This window comes from Trachypithecus francoisi, unplaced genomic scaffold (genome assembly GCF_009764315.1).
Source record: "Trachypithecus francoisi isolate TF-2019V2 unplaced genomic scaffold, Tfra_2.0 Lachesis_group14, whole genome shotgun sequence".
Taxonomy (NCBI): domain Eukaryota; kingdom Metazoa; phylum Chordata; class Mammalia; order Primates; family Cercopithecidae; genus Trachypithecus; species Trachypithecus francoisi.
The window spans coordinates 21,965,812-21,985,185 of NW_022681459.1; the positions used below are offsets into that span (position 1 = coordinate 21,965,812).

General features: G+C 45.1%; 1 protein-coding gene across 5 annotated transcripts in view; it reads right to left on the reverse strand.

Annotated features, from left to right (window-relative positions):
* Window positions 1–19,374, reverse strand: part of RUNX1 (RUNX family transcription factor 1) — a 262,810-nt gene that overhangs the window by 26,660 nt on the left and 216,776 nt on the right. The gene's annotated exons all lie outside the window — the stretch shown is intronic.

Sequence of the window (19,374 nt, forward strand, 5' to 3'; positions counted from 1 at the left end):
GTGGCTGCAACTGCAATGTGCTGATTTTAAACCCTTTTATGGAAAGCACCATCCCGTTTTTGACTAGCATCACTTAAAATAATGAGTTAGATGCACTTGTATTATTCTGTCTTTCAAGTGGATTAAATGCACAGGCTCGCTCTCCTCCAGTCTCGCAAGCTTTGGCCTGGCTGTCTGAACCTCCAGATTAGACTGATGAGCACATGCCAGACAGCAATGAAACGCAATTACCCAGGCAAACTTTTGAAGGATTTGAGCCCTGGGGCACAGGCTGTTTACGAAAGACTAAAAGCACCGTTTGTGCTGAGCAGGACCAGTTGCCTCCGTCTTTTCCAGTTCTGGATCCTGCCTGCCACTGGACTGCAGGCAGGATTTCTGGGGGCCTGATAACATCAGGCTTCTGTCCGCACCTCAGCACCTCAGGGTCTTTGCTCTGTTTTTCAACAAGAAAATGCAAGTACCAACAAAAGCCTATTATAACATCTCCCTTTGTGTTCACTGACTCTCTCTCTCTCTCGCTCATTGATTTATTTTTTTGTATTGTGTACTACCCTGAAAAAATGCAGCCAGAAATCATCCTATAGCTGACTGGCTGTGTAACTTCTTTGGAAATGAACAACCTTTCCAAAAAACAGGAACTTCCTGTCTTCTTTGAAAAAAAATTAAAAAGCAAACCAGTTTCAACAGCACCTCTGAATTACTTTCCCCTTGATTTGAACAAAAGAGGTTTCAGAGGAACAGAGGTGGAGGGAAGAGAAGACAAAGAATGGGCAAAGGGAAGGTTGATAAGGACAGTGACCACGGTCTCCCCTCTGCTGACCCACATTTTTGTTTGTTTGTTTTAGTCAACCGTGGGTGACACGGAGGTGTTGGAATGGTTCTTCATCCAACCAGCTGAAAATTAAAATGTAATTCTGCTAGGAGAATGGTGGGGAGGGGAGGGATTGGGGAAGGTTCCTTGGCTTTTGTAGTTGGTGTGAAGGAAGCACCAAGTGAAGCCAGCAGGATGGCAGCACTGAAATGCTCTAGGGCTGGGGCTGGGGGTCCTGAAGCCCCCACCATAGGGCAAAGGGTGGGTTTGGGAAAGACGCTTCCATGAGGAGTGGGAAAATACAAGGGAAAGCAAGATAAAGAGTAAACTTGGAAGGATGGGTTTCAGAAATGCTGGAACCAAGAACAATGTAGAATGCTTTTGGAGGAGGCCACACAGGGGCACACCTGCACACCAAGGAAGGAAGAAGAACGCCACTGCCAGGAGCTAGCAGTGACTAGGGGTTGGGGTCCAAGGAAGTGGTGGGTAAATCATGCACTCTTACTTTGGGGTCGAGATGTCTAATGAAACGTGGAAAGCAGGGTCAAGATTCAGAAGGCAGCCTCCGATGAGGCTGAGCAGTCTCTAGAGGAAGGAAGATGGAAGCAAAGAGGCTGGAATGAGAGAGTTTGGCCTCAGGGAGGGAATGGCAAAGGGCAATGGAATAGCTTAGTTAGCAGAAGGCTGTGAAAGTGATGACGGCCAGAAAGCCAAGAATCATGGAGACCTCCTAGGCTCCTCCTTGTCACAAACAAGAAGAGAAAGGGCCCTAGAAGGGGCAGGTGGTGCCCACCAGGCTCCCTCCCCAGGTTCCCAGCTCGGATCTGGGAAAGGAGACAGAAAGAATGGAGAAAGGAGACAGCCAAAGGGCCCCAGCAGAGAGTTGGTGCTTTGTAAGGAAAGAAATTGTTTAGGGCAGGAGATTCTGAAATTAAAACCTAAAATGAACAGTTTTGACCTGCTATCCCAGGAGCAAGGAAAAATCCTTCCTCAATGACTCATGCGAACCCCTTTCTCTACAGCTCTGGGCTAGGTTTGTGGGGGTCCTGGGAAGGAGAGAGTTCCTGCCCACCTGGAAGTCTCCTTCCAGCTGCTTGATCTCAGAACCCTGACATGCTCTGGGGAGAAGAGTGTGTAGCCGGTGGGGGCACACTCAGGGTTGCCTGCCTGGATGGCATCTCATCGGTGGTGGTTGAGTTTTGACTATCTTACAGCACAGATGGTGGGAAATCATAGCCATGGCAGTTGGCGAAGCAGCACTCAAACATGCAGCCTATCTAGTAACAGCAGAAGGCAATGCATGTTTGGGAAGGGAGTCAGTCCTGGCCTCGGTAAGGACGAAGATGTTCTGGAGGAGATGGGGCAGGTGAGGTGCCCTGAAGAATGGCAGGATTCGGGGATGTAGTGGGGAGAAGAGGAAGGAACTTTCTGGGTAGGCATCCAGCATGGACCAAAGGTTGTGGGCAGGACTGGTGATGGGTGTTCAGAGATGAGGTCAAGCGGGAAGACGTGCAGCACTCAGCCACCTCAGTGCCCAGCCTCCCTCCTGTTCATTGGCTTGACTTTTTGGTCATTTCAGAGCAAGAATGAGCTTCGGAAGAATGGAGCACCTTGTGGCCCAGAACGAGGCAGGGAGGCCTGGCTGAAGAAGGAGTCAGGAAACTGGTAGCTCCATGGTCTCCATAGGTATCAGTCCTCCCTGGCATCAGCTGGCCTGAAATAGCAAGACCTGCTTCTTCAGCCACTTTCCTCCAAAGATGACATGTTCAGACAGGTTTCACCAGGAGTGCAGGGCTAAGGGAACCTATGCAGTGCAGTCCCTGGACTCTCTGATGACCAAGGTATCAACAGTGAGCACATTGGGTCTTCACACGTCACTCAAGGTCACATAGAGGGGATTCAAACTCAGGCTGGAGTGTAGCCAGAAGTCCAGGTTGCCTATGCTCATTGCTATTCACTGTCTGTCACTCTGCTGCCTCTGAAAAGTTGTCCTTTTGTCCCCTCTGGGATGGTCAAATGACAGACATATAGAGATACGAGGGTGGCTGAGCTACAAATGATTTATACTACAAAAAACAGACTGGCCCAACCTCATCTCTAGTAAGTCCTCAGTCTCAAATGAAATAAACAGCATGTGGATTTTCCCTGTTGTGTCTCTGAGGTCGAATTATGAGTCAGCAATGGGGCTTGGTGCTTAAATGAGTTGTGTATGGATGAGAAGGATAGGGCTGCCTATTCCTTGTTTGAGTGACTGCTGGCACCTAAATGCCTCCCAGCTCAGGTAAAGCCTCCGTGATCACAAAGGAAGCTGGGAGATTTGTCGAGCTACTCAAGCCCTCAAGACATGGCCACTACATGTGTGAGAATTTCTTAGCTCCTCTACACAGGCTCCTTACTGTTGGCTCTTGCGGTAAAGAGTGGTTTTTGATAACTCTGGGAAGCCCTTTTCCTGACTCCTATCCTGTGGGCCTCCACATTGTGTGGTCCTGTAATAGGAAGTCATTTCAGGGTGGCTTTGACTAAGGAATGGTCCTTCAGAGCGGTCATCACCCTTGAGGGGTGCCAGCCTGTACCCAGAAGGGCTCCTATCCAGGGCTGCCTCATGTCAGGGCCTCTTGAGAACTGGATTTGCAAAGTGTCTGCAGACGTTTAAGTCCTGGTGGCCTGCTCTGTCTGCTCTGATCACAAGGGACAGGAAGGCTGAACCAGGACAGAACAGTTTGCGGTTTCATCAATGAATAATATGGAGCTGGGGACAAAGTCCCCTCTGCTTTCTGGGGCTGTCACTGAAATGTCAGCAGTGGAGGGAAAACCAGAAGAGAAAACCTCTCACTGACAGGCGCCCTCACAGTGGAAAGAGCTCAAGTTTCAGTGCTGGGGTCGGGTGGGGGCTGCCTATTCACCCCGCTTGTCCCCGGGCTGCTCCACTCCCACCATGACTGGGAATTTATCCTACAACAGGCCACAAGCTCCTTGTTCTGCAGTAGGTAATTATCCTTCATAAGAGGGCGACTGTTAGTATTGTTTGTTTGTTTTTTAATTTCCAAAAGTAAGGAGAAGTTTATTAAATAAGAGCAGGGGAAGGGAGGAGGGAGAAGGAGAGGGAAAGGGCCAGAGAGGCGGCTGACCCCAGCATTTCCCAAGTCTCCCCTTGGCTTCTCCCATCTCCCTTGTCCCAGACCCCCCTCCTCCTGGTTCTGAATGTGAAAAATAAGCAGCCTGCGCCTCCTGCACTGGAGATGTGTCTAACAAGGCCCTCATTGTCTCAGACAGGTGTGAGATTGGACTTGATTTGGGGCCAGCACCTCCAGTACCGGAGCCAGCTCTGTGAGCCGAAAACATGCACCAGCCCTCCAGTAATACCACTGCAGCCAGCCAGAGACTCAACAATTTAAGGCTTAACACACACAACATAAATCAGAGGAGGATGGACCAGCCGACCGGCAGCTTCTTGGGCAGATGCCTGCAGACTGTCTGCAGATCATACCCTGCCTGTTTGGGTTATTTGAGACTCTTTTTCTGTAATATAAAGATGAGAAACTGGGTGGAGCAGCGTGCAGAGGCACACGGGTGTTTGTTCTGTCTTGTTCCAACAGCCCCTCTTTCGCCTAAGTGCTGTTTTGAAGGGACTGCTCAGGACGGTTCACATTGCTACATCCAAATCCTAGGAATGTGTCCAAGCTGGGGAGGAGGGGAAAGGAAAGCTGAGCGCTCCGATATGGGCGGTATCTGTGTGACCCTGGGCAAGTCTCTTAACCTCTCTGGGCTCATCCATCTAACAAGGGGTCTAGTTTTCTGCGATTCACTCATCTCTTGTGCTCAGAAGTTGAAAGTCACTGTAAGAAGTGCCCAAGTCAGAGGAGGTCATTACCTTGGGAGGAAACTCACAGCACCATTGAATGCTGTTTCTGAGTGGATCCATGTCTTTGAGCAAGAAAAGTCTCTCCTCCTCATATCTGTTCTCAGATCTGTGGTTCTCAGACTGTGGAGGCAAGCCCCGAGCACGAGCCCCTGGGAGTGTGGTCATGACGGCAAGGGCCACACGCTACAGTCGGGGAAGATGGAGATGACAGGTCTGCACTGGTAGTTACTGCCATGCTCCAGTCTCTCCTCCTAATCAATTCTTAGATAAGTTTCACTGAGGAGGAAGGATTACGGAGTCACCAAGTCTTAGTAAAGCGGGCGGTGGGGATGGGGGTCGGGGCGGTGCCCAGAAGCCACCCGTCAATGCAGGAGCCTCCACTCCGGTGCCTCTGAAAGAAGGGCATTTAGTCTCTGCAAATTCCTGTGACATTCCAGGGTAGCTTTTGGCCCTGCCATTCGTCACCCTGACCCTGAATTCATGGACAAGGACGTGGCCGTCACAGGGACGCCTTCATCTGGTCCCAGCTCTCTCCCTCTCATAGCCGTGCTCTCTGTAGGGAGCAACTGGCATGAAGTTTGGCAGTGGCATCCTGAGCCCGGATGACAGGACCATCAGTCAGCACCAGCCTCCTGCCCCTCCTGGCTTCAGCCTGCCAAAGCGGCCTCACATTGCCACAGCTGTGGCTCCGGCCTCTGCCCCGTCACACTTGCACACCTGTTTGCTGTCCTGCTTCTGGCCCGCCAGCCCAAGCCACAGCCCCAAGCAGGCTTAAAGGGCCGGGCTTGTGGGAGGAATTGGCACAGGATGGTATTTACTCAGAATCACAAAGGAAGGTGAAACTTGGTTAAAAGAAATCCTTTTGTAGCTGCTTCATTAAAAACACCAAAGAGGCTGACCATTCGCATTTGTTTGATGTGTCCAATTCATGCAAGTAATAGGATAGGTCGGGGTTCACCCTTGCCTGCTACCCACGTGGACTCTGTGATCAGGAAGTGACCTGTCAGTCTCCTGTAGCTGGTTGTCTCCAACAGGGAGCAGGGCTGGGGTGCCGGGTGGGGCTGCAGAGGGTGGGCATGACTTTGAGGAGGATATCTCTTCCTTGCTGGATGGGGCTGAGGAGAATGGGTGTAGCTTTGAGGAGGATTTCTCTTCCTTGCATGCTTTAAGGATTCTTCCTACAGCCAGGCATGGTGGCTCATGCCTGTAATCCCTGCACTTTGGGAGGCTGAGGTGCGCAGATCACCTGCGGTCAGGAGTTCAAGGCGAGCCTGGTCAACATGGTGAAACCCCATCTCTACTAGAAATACAGATATATATATATATATAAAATACTACATATATTATACTATATATATATTAGCTGGGGGTGGTGGCAGGTTCTGTAATCCCGACTCTGTAATCCCAGCTACTCGGGAGGCTGAGGCAGGAGAATACCTTGAACCTGGGAGGCGGAGGTTGCAGTGAATCTGGGTGACAAGAGTGAAACACTATCTCAGAAAAAAGAAGAAAAAAAAAGATCACTCCTCCTTAGCACGAATTCAACATTTTAAAAATGGAGAATCAGAAGCAGCATAGGATACTGAACCCGACCATGGGACCTAGCATCTCCCCGAGATGGTGTCTCTCCAGGAAAAGGCAGTGTGAGGGACAGCATGGTTCAGTGTCCAAGTGAATGATCCGTACCAACCCCAGAGACTGTTCCGAGGCTACCTCTGAGGCAGAACCGAACCAGCCAATGGGAAGAACACTGGGTCAGGAGCCCGAAAACCTAGACGTTAGGTCCGCCTCTGATTGAGAAAATCACTGAAACTCCCTGGGCCTCGAGTGTCTCATGAGTCAAATATAGGGCTTTGAGCAAAGAAGTTTAAGGTCCTTTCAACTTTAACAATTTACCATTTGGTCTTGTGGAACCCTGGTTATGGAAAGTTCTCCTGTTTGGGTTTATCCAAGGAAACAAAACTCAAATGAAAATACCACCAAAACCACCAATACCTTTATCCACTCTGGGGCTATAATCACTCCTGAGGAATAAGGAGACACCAGGAGAATTATCACAGAGTAGCTGTGTGACTTGGAGAGGATCAATGGGTATAATCGCCATTGTTGTGGCGATACAACAATGCCACCAATAAGAGCATATAAATAGCAGTAATAGTGAAAAGAATAACACTGTCCATTTATTAAGTATTGAAAGTGTACTGGGATCCATGCTAAATTTTTGATAAAACTATATCTCAATCCTTGCAAAGACTTTGTGAAGGATTCATAAATACACACAACGCTTTCCATGTGCTACGCATCAAGTGATTTCTTCATGTTAACTCATTTAATCCTCACAATTCTCCCATGAGTTAGGAACTATTATTGTTATGATGGTTTGCATAGGGGGAGCAGTGACATGGGGCATTACAGACCCACATTCTGCCTTCCTCACAACGTGCATTCTGAGGGCTGCCATCTGTCTTCTGAGTCCCTTCTGAGGATGAGATGGAAAGGATAGCTCTATCTTGGCTGGGGAGAGGGATGGATAGAAGAACTGACTTATGCCTTAACATCTCCAGGCTGCTGTGTCTTCCTCTGAGGGAGCCATTAATGACCAGGGAGAAAGTTAGAAAATAAGGACAATTCTTTATAGAGCGGCGAATGCATTCCCCTCCCCTACCCCAAGGCGTGAAAGAATCAAATGAGGAAATCAGGAAGAGATTCTGGAATAGGAATAACAAGATTTCCCTTCCCTTCCACCTGAATTGGCCATCAGTAATTTTGCACAAATTCAATTCTGAAGTCCTGCTTCGTAATTTGTGGTAAATCATATTAAATTAAACAGATCCATGTCTGGACAACGACTTCTCTCATTTAGGAACATATGGTGGCTCAGAGCCTCTCACACAGCAAAACTATAAATGCTCCTCCAAAATCAGCAGCAGAGTGAGGGGCTCTGGGACAACCCTACTGGTTTTCCTGAGAATATCAGTTAGGGGTGACCATTAATTCATGGAAACTGCAGTATCCAGAATAATAGAATGTTAATGTTTAAGACAACCTGGTTAATCACTTATGTGACAGATGAGGGCCTGGGACTTGGTAGTAAAGGAAACAGTGCTGGGTCACGTGAAAACACAGCAGACACCACAGGCAGGACCTTCCGGGCAATCCTTCCCCCTAACCATGTCACGCACCTACAGGTGACTGGTGGTGGGGATTCAATGAACCAACAACATTGGTCTGTTCTATAAATACGAGCTATCATTATTTTATTACTCCCTTTGGTAAACGTAAGCCAGGCAATGTCCTTGTCATAATCTTGCTGTCACAACTGCTGTATGATAACCCGGGTATAGACACAATCACAAACAAAGGCTACCATTTTAAAATGGGGATGTGGGTGAGTCTTATGCTTCAAAAGCTTCTGCATTCATCTTTAAGATACCTGCCTCGCTGGATGACCAATAGAAGTGTGTCTTAAAACTCAGGCAATTATGGCTGTTACACGTAGCAGGCGATTTACAACAAAATATAGATGAAGATTAACCGGCCTTGAGATGAGAGAGCTAAATAAACCACTTAATGGGCAGAAAGGCCAAGTCGAGCCCTTGAGCTTGTGCTGACTTTTACAGATATTTTAATAACTTTATCATTATATAATCTGCCATCTGATATGTGCAGAGAGATGCACTAATGGAGTGAGAGTGGCCACAACAGTGTAATAATCCCACGAGACTGAATCAAACCACCATGTTCGCTTCCCTCATATGACCTGCAACTCCAGGAAGTACAATCCCTAGTCACATTATCTCTTCCTCCTTTTTTATCTTGAGATGTTCTTTAAAAAAATCCCAAAGCAAGTGTACATATGTCGTCCTTCCAGTGATATAAAGAGGAACTGGCACAGCATAAGCTCTCTGGGTCTTAGATCTGGCTTTGGAATGACTCAGGTTGAACACACAAAGCCGTAAGGTAAAGAGGACATCATCCATAGCAGGAACTGGCAATTTACAGGGCTGGGAGACTTCACCGTCCCAGATGGGTGAGCTCCTGAGACTGAAGTTAGCACTGACTCAGCGAGGGCCTTGAGGCTTGACTCACAGATCTTCCCTAACTGACACCAACTGCAGGATCTCACAGTGTCCTCCATACTTCCATGAGGACTGAGCTGGACACTACAGTGGCCCAAGTCTTATTAAACAGAACTGACGATGTTGACTTACAAAGGCTCAGATTCAGTGACCCAGTTCAGACTGGGTGGAAGAACCAAGATGGTTGAGGAATTAAGCACCATTTCCATTCCTGGTGGTTTTTTTTTTTTTTTCAGATGAAGTTTCACTCTTGTCACCCAGGCTAGAGTACAATGGCCCGATCTCGGCTCACTGCAACCTCCGCCTCCCAGGTTCAAGTGATTCTCCTGCCTCAGCCTCCCAAGTAGCTGGGATTACAGGTGCCCGTTACCACACCCAGCTAATTTTTGTATTTTTAGTAGAGATGGGTTTTGCCATGTTGGCCAGGCTGGTCTCGAACTCCTGACCTCAGGTGATCCACCCACCTCGGTCTCCCAAAATGCTGGGATTACAGGCGTGAGCCACCGTGCCCAGCCCCTGGTGTGTTTTAAAGCTCAAGCTTCATGCCATCCCATAGGTGTTAGGTGACATGAGACTCACAGGTCAGGATCACCATCTCCTCTTCCCTCTGCCCATACTGATTCCCTCCAGGAAAGAAAGTAGGGAATTTCATCTTTAAGAACAAGAATCCCCTTCCAAAGAGGTTAATTCCCATAATAGGATCTATGGAGATCAGAATTGGAAGACACTTTTCAAAATCTTGAAACCCTATTGAGAAACTGCTAAACCCTAAACATGACCCTAAGGTCATATGGAATAATGATGGCGCCCAGAATTGTGGCATCCTGTGTCTGGAGGCAGCGGCTGTCTTTTCTGCTCAATCTTTCCTACCCATGATTCAGTCGACATTTAGTCAAACCTTCAGTCAAGCATTTAGCGCCATTGTTCTGGTTGCTCTTAAAACAGAAAATGGTCTATCCCATGCCATTTAGGGGAGCGTGAACTGGCTAAAACTCAACCTGAAGACTTTCCATAGCTTGCTAATCAGAAATAACCTGAATAAGAGGTGGTATATTCTTCCCCTATCAATTCTCAGGAGTGCACAGAGACAAAAAATAAACACGGTTGGCCAATGTTTGTTTTTAGGGCGAGTTCTATACTATTTTTCTATTATTATTTTGCTTTATTTACTGTGGTTGGTAACTGAATCTCTAACATCAAAACATGAGATGTTCTGCCAGAAAGAGATTACGGAAGAAAAGTCTATGAAAAGAAACTGGGTTTGTCAGTGAAGATTTTATTTACAGGAGTTTTGCAATCAGTATCTTTAATCTCCATAACAATTGGGCTGTTCTACTGCTTTGAAGGCAATTGTTCAATAATGAGAAGGTCCCTGTTAGGTTAAGTCTTGGAAGGAGGAATGTAACAGGGCTGGTGACAATTGAGGCAGGTGAAACCCTCTGCCTCCGTCAATTTCCCAAAAAGTCGGGGTGGGGTGTTCTAAGGGCCAGAGGGAAATAAGCAAAGACAGAGGTAATGAAAATCCCTCCACATCATTTAAATCACAAATACTGGATTTTAAAGAGCCCTAAAATAACTGAATGTGAGTGGGTCTGAATTTCTGTTCCATAAGGCAAGAAAAAATCATGCAGATGAGTAAAACCAACTCAGTCTGGAGAACTACGCCTAATAAGAAAACCCAAGCAGTAGCTTTCTAAGAATACAAAAAGTAGCTTTCTAAGTAGAGCTGTTTTTCAGATTAGCGTATATTGTTTGTTCTTCCTCTCAATACAAACTTTGGTAAACTTTGATACTACTTCATGACTACAGTAAAAGTTTCTTTTTTAAATGTCCAAATTTGAAAGGCTATCTTCAGGTGATTTGTAAATCACCATCCTTTTGAAATGGGTGTGTAGTCAACAATGCCTGGCAATAAAGTCACTTTTTTAAAAGGCAGCTTGTTTCAAAACAACAGTGACATGCCTGACTTTGGGTGGTCAAATTCTTGAGTCCGTCCCAACTGTCTGGCTTTGGTCATCATGTCATCTTCTGTTCCTACCATCTAAGCTGTCATGAGTTTTTGGAGGCTAGGGCAAGAGGCATCTGTGCCTCCTGTTTTCCCATCTGGCACTGCTCCCTGGACACAGGGAAGACAGCTCTTTCTCTATCACTGTCAGGACCTCTGGTTCCATCAGCATAGATGCTCTAGAAAATATTAAGAAATATCTGATCTCATCTAAAAACAATCATACATTTTTCTGGCTGGGAAATAAAAGTACTATGATTTTGGGTTCAAACAAATTATGGACTGAAGTTATAGTAACACGATTGGGGCATCTGTGCATGAGATGTTCAGTTCACATTAACCTGTCCACCATGTTTGTTCTGGGGGATGAACTTGGGAGAGTCATCTCTGGACTCACCTGCTGTGCCTGGTCAATGGTCTGATGTCCCCTATCTTTTGTACAAAGATACAGCAGTTTGAATGGTGGCTCCAGAAAAGATATGTCCACTTCCTGACCCCCAGAACTGTGAATGTGACCTTATTTGGAAAAGGGCCTTTGAAGCTATAATTAAGTGAAGGATCTTGAGTTCATCATGAGTTACCTGAGTGGGTCTAAATATAGTAACATGCATCCTTATGAGAGACAAAAAGGAGATGACACAAAGGAGGTCATATAAAAAGGGAAGAAGAGGTTGGAATGATACAGTCTGATATAGTCACAAGCCAAGGAATGCCACCAATGGCTGGAAGAGACAAGGAAGTATCCTCCCCTAGAGGCTTCAGAGAAAGTATGGTCTTGCCAACACTTTGATTTTGGACTTCTGGCCTCCAGAACTAAGAGAGAATACATTTCTGTTGTTTTAAGCCACCAAGTTTGTGGTTATTTGTTAAAACAGCCACAGGAAACTAATATACCTGTGCTGTGGTTTGACTGTGTCCCTCAAAAGTTCATATGTTGGAAACTTGGATCCCACTGTGGTGGTGTTGAGTGATGGGGCCTTTGCAGGGAGCAAATGGGTCATGAGGATTCTACCCTCATAAATGGATTAATGCCATCATCATATGAGTGGGTTATTGCTGAAGTGCCTTTGTTATAAAAGCAAGCTCTCTCTTGCATATGCTTTCTTGTGCCCCTTGCTTTCTGCCATGGGTTAATGCAGCAAGGACCCCACCAGATGCCAGCACCATGTTCTTGGACTTCCCAGCCTCCAGAACTGTATGAAATAAATTTCTTTTCTTTTCTTTTTCATTTTTTTGAGACAGAGTCTCACTCTGTCACCCAGGCTGGAGTGCAGTAGCATGATCTCAGCTCACTGCAACCTCCACCTCCCCAGCTCAAGTGATTCTCCTGCCTCAGCCTCCCGAGTAGCTAGGACTCAGGTATGTGCCACCATGCCCAGCTAATTTTTTTTATTTTTATTTTTAGTAGAGATGGGGGTTTCATCATGTTGGCCAGCCTAGTCTTGAACTCCTGACCTCAAGTGATCTGCCTGCCTTGGCCTCCCAAAGTGCTGGGATTACAAGCATGAGCCACTGTGCCTGGCTGTGAATTAAATTTCTTTTCTTTATAAATTACCCAGTCTCAGGCATTTGTTTTAACAAAAGAACTAAGACAGAAAGTTGGTACCAAGAAGTGGGGTTGTTACTACAACAAATACCTGAAAGTGTGTAAGTGGCTTTGGAACTGCGTAACTGTGAAGGCTGAACAAGTTTGGAGGTGCAGGCTAGAAAAAGCTTGGATTGCCAAGAACGGTTCTGCCATTAGGGGCAATTCTGGTGAGGGGTCTGAAAGACCTCAGAACTAGGGGAAGTCCAAATCTTTGTAGAGATTACTTAAGTGTCTGTGACCAGAGTGCTGGTAGAATGCTGGTAAAGGCCATTCTGATGAGGCTGCAGATAGAAATGAGGAACAAGGTATTGGAAACTGGAGTAAAGGCCATATTTATAACATATAAGGTTGCAAAGAGCTGGGTGAAATTGTGCCTGTGTCCTAGGACTTAATGTAATGCAGAACTTAAGAGGGATGAACTAGGATATTTGTGGAAGAAATACCTAAGCAGCAAAGCATTGAGGCTGCTGTGTGGCTACTTTTAACTACATATAGTGAGATGTGATAGCAAAAGAATGACTTAAAGATGAAATCTGCAATTAAAAGAGAAGCAGAATGGAAAGATTTGGAAGATTCACAGCCTGACCACATAAAGAGTGAAAGTGTATTTGGGAGAGAGTACTAAGGGTATGGCCAAGCAACCATTTGCCAAAGAGATTAGTTTGAATGTGAGGAAGCCAGATTCTACTCAATCAAAACAATGGGAGAAAGACCCCCAAAAGCATTTCAGAGATCTTTGAGGTTGCTCCTCCCATCATAAGCCCAGAGCTCTAGGAGGGTAGAATGATTTTAGGGGACAGGCCTGGGGCACCCTTCATGGGCTCACTGCCCAGGGCTGCCTCTAGTCTCTGCTTCCTGCATCCTGGTGCAGCACACCTTGGTCACCCCAGCTGTGGCTTCAGTGCGCCTAGGTGTAGCCTAGGCTGCCATTCTGAAGGGCACAAATAGTATGCCTTGATGGTCTCTGTGTGGTGCTAATTCTGTAGGCATGCAGAATACATACTGTGGAAGCATGGCTTCCTCCAACTGGATTACGAAGGATGCCACAGACTGCCTAGAAGCTCAGGCCAAGACTTACCACAGGGGAATACCACTGCAGACAGTACCTACCAGGGCAATGTTGAACAGAAATGTGGGGTTGAAGCTGCCACAGAGAGTGCCCACTAAGGCTATGCCTAATGGAAACACAGAATTGGGGCTGTCCCTGAGAACCCAGAACTGTAGAGCCACCAGTGTACAACTCCAGCCTGGTAATGCTGCAGACATAAGACTTCAGCTTGAGAGAGGTGAAGTTTGGGCTGAGCCCAGCAAAACTGTAGGGGCAGGGCTGCCCAAGTCCTTGGGGGCCTAGCCTTAGCCCCATTGTATCCAGAAGGCAGAACATGTAGTCAAAGGAGATTATTCTCCAGTTTTAAGACTTAATATTGTTTACCCTGTTGGATTTTGAACTTCTTTGGGACCAGTTACCCCTATTTTCTTGCCTATGTCTCTCTTTTGGAGTGGGAATTTCTACCTTGTGTCTGTCCCATCATTACATTTTGCAAGTATTGTAGAAAACTTGTTTTGATTTCACAGCCTCAGAGTTAATGGAATGTGCTTTAAATTTTTCCTTGCATCTCACCCATATCTGGTTTAGACAAGACTTTGGACTTTCAACTTTTGAGTTAATGCTGGAAAGAGTTAAGACTTTGGGGACCACTGGGATGGAATAAATGTCTTTTTAAAATGAGAAGCACATGAATTTGGGGAGGTCAGAGGTGGAATGCTATGGTTTGAATGTGTCTTCTCAAAAGATCATATGTTGGAAACTCGGTTGCCATCCTGGCAATGTTGAGAGGTGGGGCCTTTGGGAGGTGATTGAGTCATAAGGGCTCCATCCTCACAAATGAATTAATGCTACCATTGAGGGAGTAAGTTAGTTATCATGGAGGTGGCTTTGTTATAAAAGCAAGCTCTCTCACAGATGCTCTCTTGCCCTTCCACCTGTCTGCCATGGGATGACTCTCAGCAGATGATGGCACTGTACTCTTGGACTTCCCAGCCTCCATAACTGTGAGCCGAATAAACTTCTTTTCTTTATATATTACTCAGTCTATAATATATAAGACTAAGGCAACTTGATATTATTGATGTTGATCATAACAGCTAACAGTTTTTGCATGTTAACCATGGGCTGGCTCTAATGTCCACTGCTTTATGTTTCACAACGGTCCTAGGATTTTGCTAGCATAAGTATTACTCCCCTTTTGCAGATAGGAAAACTAAGGCTTTAAAAGGTTAAGTGACTTGCCAAAAGTCCTATAGTGAATGTGGTAGAAACGAAGGCAGTCTGCCTGCTGAGCCCTCATTCTTTCTTAGCCACTATGGTCTGCTATCTTTCTTGGCTATTAGATTCCCAGCTCAAGCCTTCTGATATGTAGCCATCAATATCAAAGACATGCTCCAACTACATCTTTGCTGAAACTATTATTCTTCCAAATGAAACCTTTTAGTGCATGGGTGTGCTGGCCTACATATTTACAAGCATAAGGAGAAAGTTCAGAACATATGCAGTGTACAGAAGAAATATTTTATCATTAAGATCAAGCCCTGCAGTGAATCTCTGCAGTCATCCCACTGGTTTTCATTTCCCCTCTCTCTCCCTTCTTTCCTTTAATGATTTTTATTTATTCCTGTGAACACCTGATTCAGGCTTGTTTTCAGGGTAAGATTTTAATGCTGTAGACCTGGAAAGGCTCTTACACTCTACTACACCTTGCTAAAAGTTATTTTTAAATAAAATCATTCACCTTTCATGTTTATAGCCTATCATATAAATTAATTTCTCACACTGAATATGTTGCTTTGTGTAACCATTAAATGACCGTTTATAGATTTACATATGAGGATTTCTAGTGTTTGATTGTAGCCTCCACTTCCAAGGTAATAAAAAAGCCCCTATCCCCTTGGTTTTTAAACTTCAAGTTGCTAGAAGAATAAGGAAGAGAGGGAAGGAGAGAGAGAGAGAGAGAAAGGAAAGCAATGCAATGCAGTTGGATATTTTACCTCCAAGGCAGGAAAGAGGATTTATCGCCTTCTCCTACAGGAAGGTGGAAAGGTTTTCTTCCTTTTGTCTATCCAGATGATAAAGAGAGAATCAGACGGACTTAAATAACTCCATACAACTGAGAAAGAGTCGTTTCAGTATCTCAGAGTTTTGCAGACAGCAGCACCAGAATATAGACCTTCCTAAGTAACTTTAATTTTTGGGGAAAATCATTAGCAAGACAAAAGTTACTTGGAATACTAAAAATCAGGAGATGATTTGAGAGGTCAGGGGTCCCTCTTGGCCATATGGAACTCTCAAAGTGAGGTAGGCACACTCATAAAAGTGGATCAGATGTTGACTGGGTTTGGATGATAAGCGCTTGGTCCCAATGAACTTCAAAAGTAGGGAGGCAATGGCCCCAGTAAAGTAAACAGAGGGGCTGGTAAGCCTTCTCCCTGCTTGTCTACCCTCTTTCACTCCTATTTAGAGATGCACTCTTCTGAGTTTTCTTTTCTCCCAGACTTTACAAATGAATGCACATGTACCAAAGGAGACAGTTTATTAAGGTGTCCACCACACAGCCTGGCCCCAAAATTCTTCTTCTTCTTATCAACATCTAATTATAATAGAACACGTTCAATACAGGAATGCCAAGTGAGTGGATAGCCCAACACTTCTTCCATCCCTCCTTTGGTGACTGAGATTCTTCTCGACACTGGTCAGCCTTGTAGTAAATCAATCCTTGACCCAAGAGTGCATGCCCAGGGAACGGCCTCCCCACTTGCACTGGCTCTGTAGCAAGGAAGGTCTGGGTTTGCATCCAAGTTCATCACTTACAATCTTTGAGATACTGGGCAATTTTTAACCTCTGAATTTCGAATTCTCTGTCTATAAACCATACCATAGGATTGTTGAGGGAATGGAATGATATATACAAATGTCTGACCCATGTCAAAATAGCTCACAACTGGCCCAGTTAAAAAGTTAAACCTTGGCCGGGTGCGGTGACTCACGCCTGTAATCCCAGCACTTCGGGAGGCTGAGATGGGCGAATCACGAGGTCAGGAGATTGAGACCATCCTGGCTAACACGGCGAAACCCCGTCTCTACTGAAAATACAAAAATTAGCCAGGAGCGTTGGCGGGCGCCTGTAGTCCCAGCTACATGGGAGGCTGAGGCAGGAGAATGGCGTGAACCTGGGAGGTAGAGCCTGAGTGAGTGGAGATGGCGCCACTGCACTCCAGCCTGGGCGACAGAGCGAGACTCCGTCTCAAAAAAAAAAAAAAAAAAAAATAGAGTTAAACCTTCCTCCTACATGTTTATGACAACCAGCATGCAGAAGAACACCAAAATGGGCTTCCTAGTTTATCTAGGTTTCAGTTTTATGTACCAGCATCTATTACTCCATCCTCATATTCCCAGAAAGGAGGAAATTATGACACCTTAAATGTGATACATCATATTTGGTCAATCAGGGGTGAAATTTTAAAATCACTCACTTGGGTTGCCCAAACCCCTCTCTAGGTGGGAGTTGTGACTGAACAGGCATCATTACCACCAGCTCTAGAATCTGCCCTGTTCTATCTTTTGAAATAAATTAAAAAAGAATTCTAAGACTTGGATCATAGAAGTTAATGATGGTGTCTTGACTGGGAGAAACGTGTAGACCAAGGGTCTACTCACGACAAAATGGCTTTCTAGTCAAGTTTAAGACCTGGTAAAATAGGAAGTTGAAATAAACCTCAGCCCTTTAATAGTTAAGACCTCAACAAATAAACAGTGGTTTAGTGGCATGGCAACCTGCCCCCTCTCAATCTGTACCACGCTTCAGATAATTTGAGATGTCTATTTTGAGTGACCCTCCAGTACATGTGATTCTAGGTAAATATTGGTGCTATTCTATATCAGTATTTTCTTGCTGACAGTGTTAGAGGAGCTGACATAACCCTTCCGATAAAGTCCTAGCAAGGTAGGGTTCCTGAGCCTCTCTATGAATCCCAGCAAGCTCTCCAAACCCCCAGTTACTGACATTTCTGTCAAGCTGAAAAACATTCATGCTTCTGGACAGCACCGCTGTAGAACTGCTCTGACAAATTGGATATTTTTCTGAAAACTACCACTGCCATTTCAAAGACAGCCATAAACACATGCTGTATTTCTTAAAGTATCTTTGTAAATATAACATAGAAACCTCAGGGCTGAGCCTGGAAAATAAGCATTCTCCTACATGTCAAGAACAAACTGAAGGTCTTGGCTGAACAACACTTGCATATTATGCCTGTTAACTTTCCAATTTCAAGAGAAAGAGCCCAAGGGTCTACTCAAAACATGATTAGTGGAAAACAGCGTTTTCTTATAGGAAAGAAACAACAAAAGGAAAAGGAAAAGTGGTTTCACATGAAAATATTCTGGATACTTATTTTTCAAAAGTTGTTCCTGAAATTTTACAAGTGAAGTACTAAATATCAAATTCATATTTTGGAAGGAAAGAACACAAGCAATATAGTTCACACATTCTTCCGAGTAGCAACCAAGCCCCTGGGGAACTCTAAAAGGGAGTTATGATTTCTTAAATGTTGCAGAAGTAAAAAGTTTTCATGAGGAACAACAGGGGCAATGCTTAGTGTTAAACCTGATACTCTGCTAAGCATATAGGACTCCAAAGAGCTGACGAATGCCCATCACACGGTCCACAATGATGCTTTTGCCCAGGAGCTTCAGGATGAGAATTCAATGCGCAACTTGCCCCCATTTTTTTTGGTTGTTGTTAAAGAGGCATATCTGATGAAGAAGGAAATCGGATTAGATTCACTCTTCACCAAAAAACAAACAGAGCAACTCAATGGTGACAATTTCAATTTCCCCCCATGGGGCTGAATCTTCCATTGCCTTTAAAAATGCTCAAGTCTTTTTGTTCCCATATCAGCAGAAAAAGGCAAATCCCTTAATCAACCTAGTAGTATAAATGGCCAGTTGGGCAATGAGAGACTAAGAAAACAGTCTTCCTTTCGATTTTACACATGAATCGATGATGAGAATTAGCTTAAACGACCTTAAAGGCAAGATGAAAGAATCTCCTTGACAGTTGTATCCTCCTTGGAAGCAAAGTATTGTTTCGCCCCAAGCCCATCTCGCTCACTTAACAAACCATTTGACTTAATTTACCACAGCTGCTTGTATTTTGGAATTTTTAAAAAAATCAATGTACACATTTGAAGTCATTATTAATGATTATTATGTAACAGGAAACCAATGGTTTCATGGATCCTCTTCCTAAATACACCTAAATGAACCTGTAGATGACAGGCAGCCCCCCAAAACATCAAGCTTTCGGTTTCTGTTTGTTTACAAAAGGGTTACTCCACAGAGAGGCCACTTAGCTGTGTGCATAGTATCTTCTTGGAAGATTGATTTGGAAATTTTCCAGTCAAGTAAAAGAGCTTCCCCGAGAAACCTAACTGTGAGAGCGAATGGCATGGGCTGTCAAGCTCTATGGGAGACAGTGGGCCTGCCTTTTGAGAACCCATGGCATGGGCTGTCAAGCTCTATGGGAGACAGTGGGCCTGCCTTTTGAGAACCCATGTTTTAACCCAAAAGAGAGAGCTATTGGCCTGGAAACCCAAAAGAACAGATGATATTTGTCCATCCCACAATACAACTCACATACAGAAAATGCCTGGGGAAGCTAATTCCTGCTGCCCGAGAGGGACAAGGAGCTCCCACATCGATTGCTGGCTACCTGCCCTTTCCCCCAGATGTGTTGCTTATCTTTTCCTTAACAAACCTGCTACTTTGAGAAAGAAATATTACTGTAAACCATATCACACACAGCTGCATCCTGCATGGCACAGAGAAAAGTCTACATTTTGGATTTCTGAAATGGTATCACAGAGCAAACAGTCATTGACGTCACTGGTTCTACAGTGTAAATGAACTTCTTGTGTTATCTAATTGGGCACAGTGAGCCTCAGGCAATTATTGCATCTTATAGTGCTTTAGTA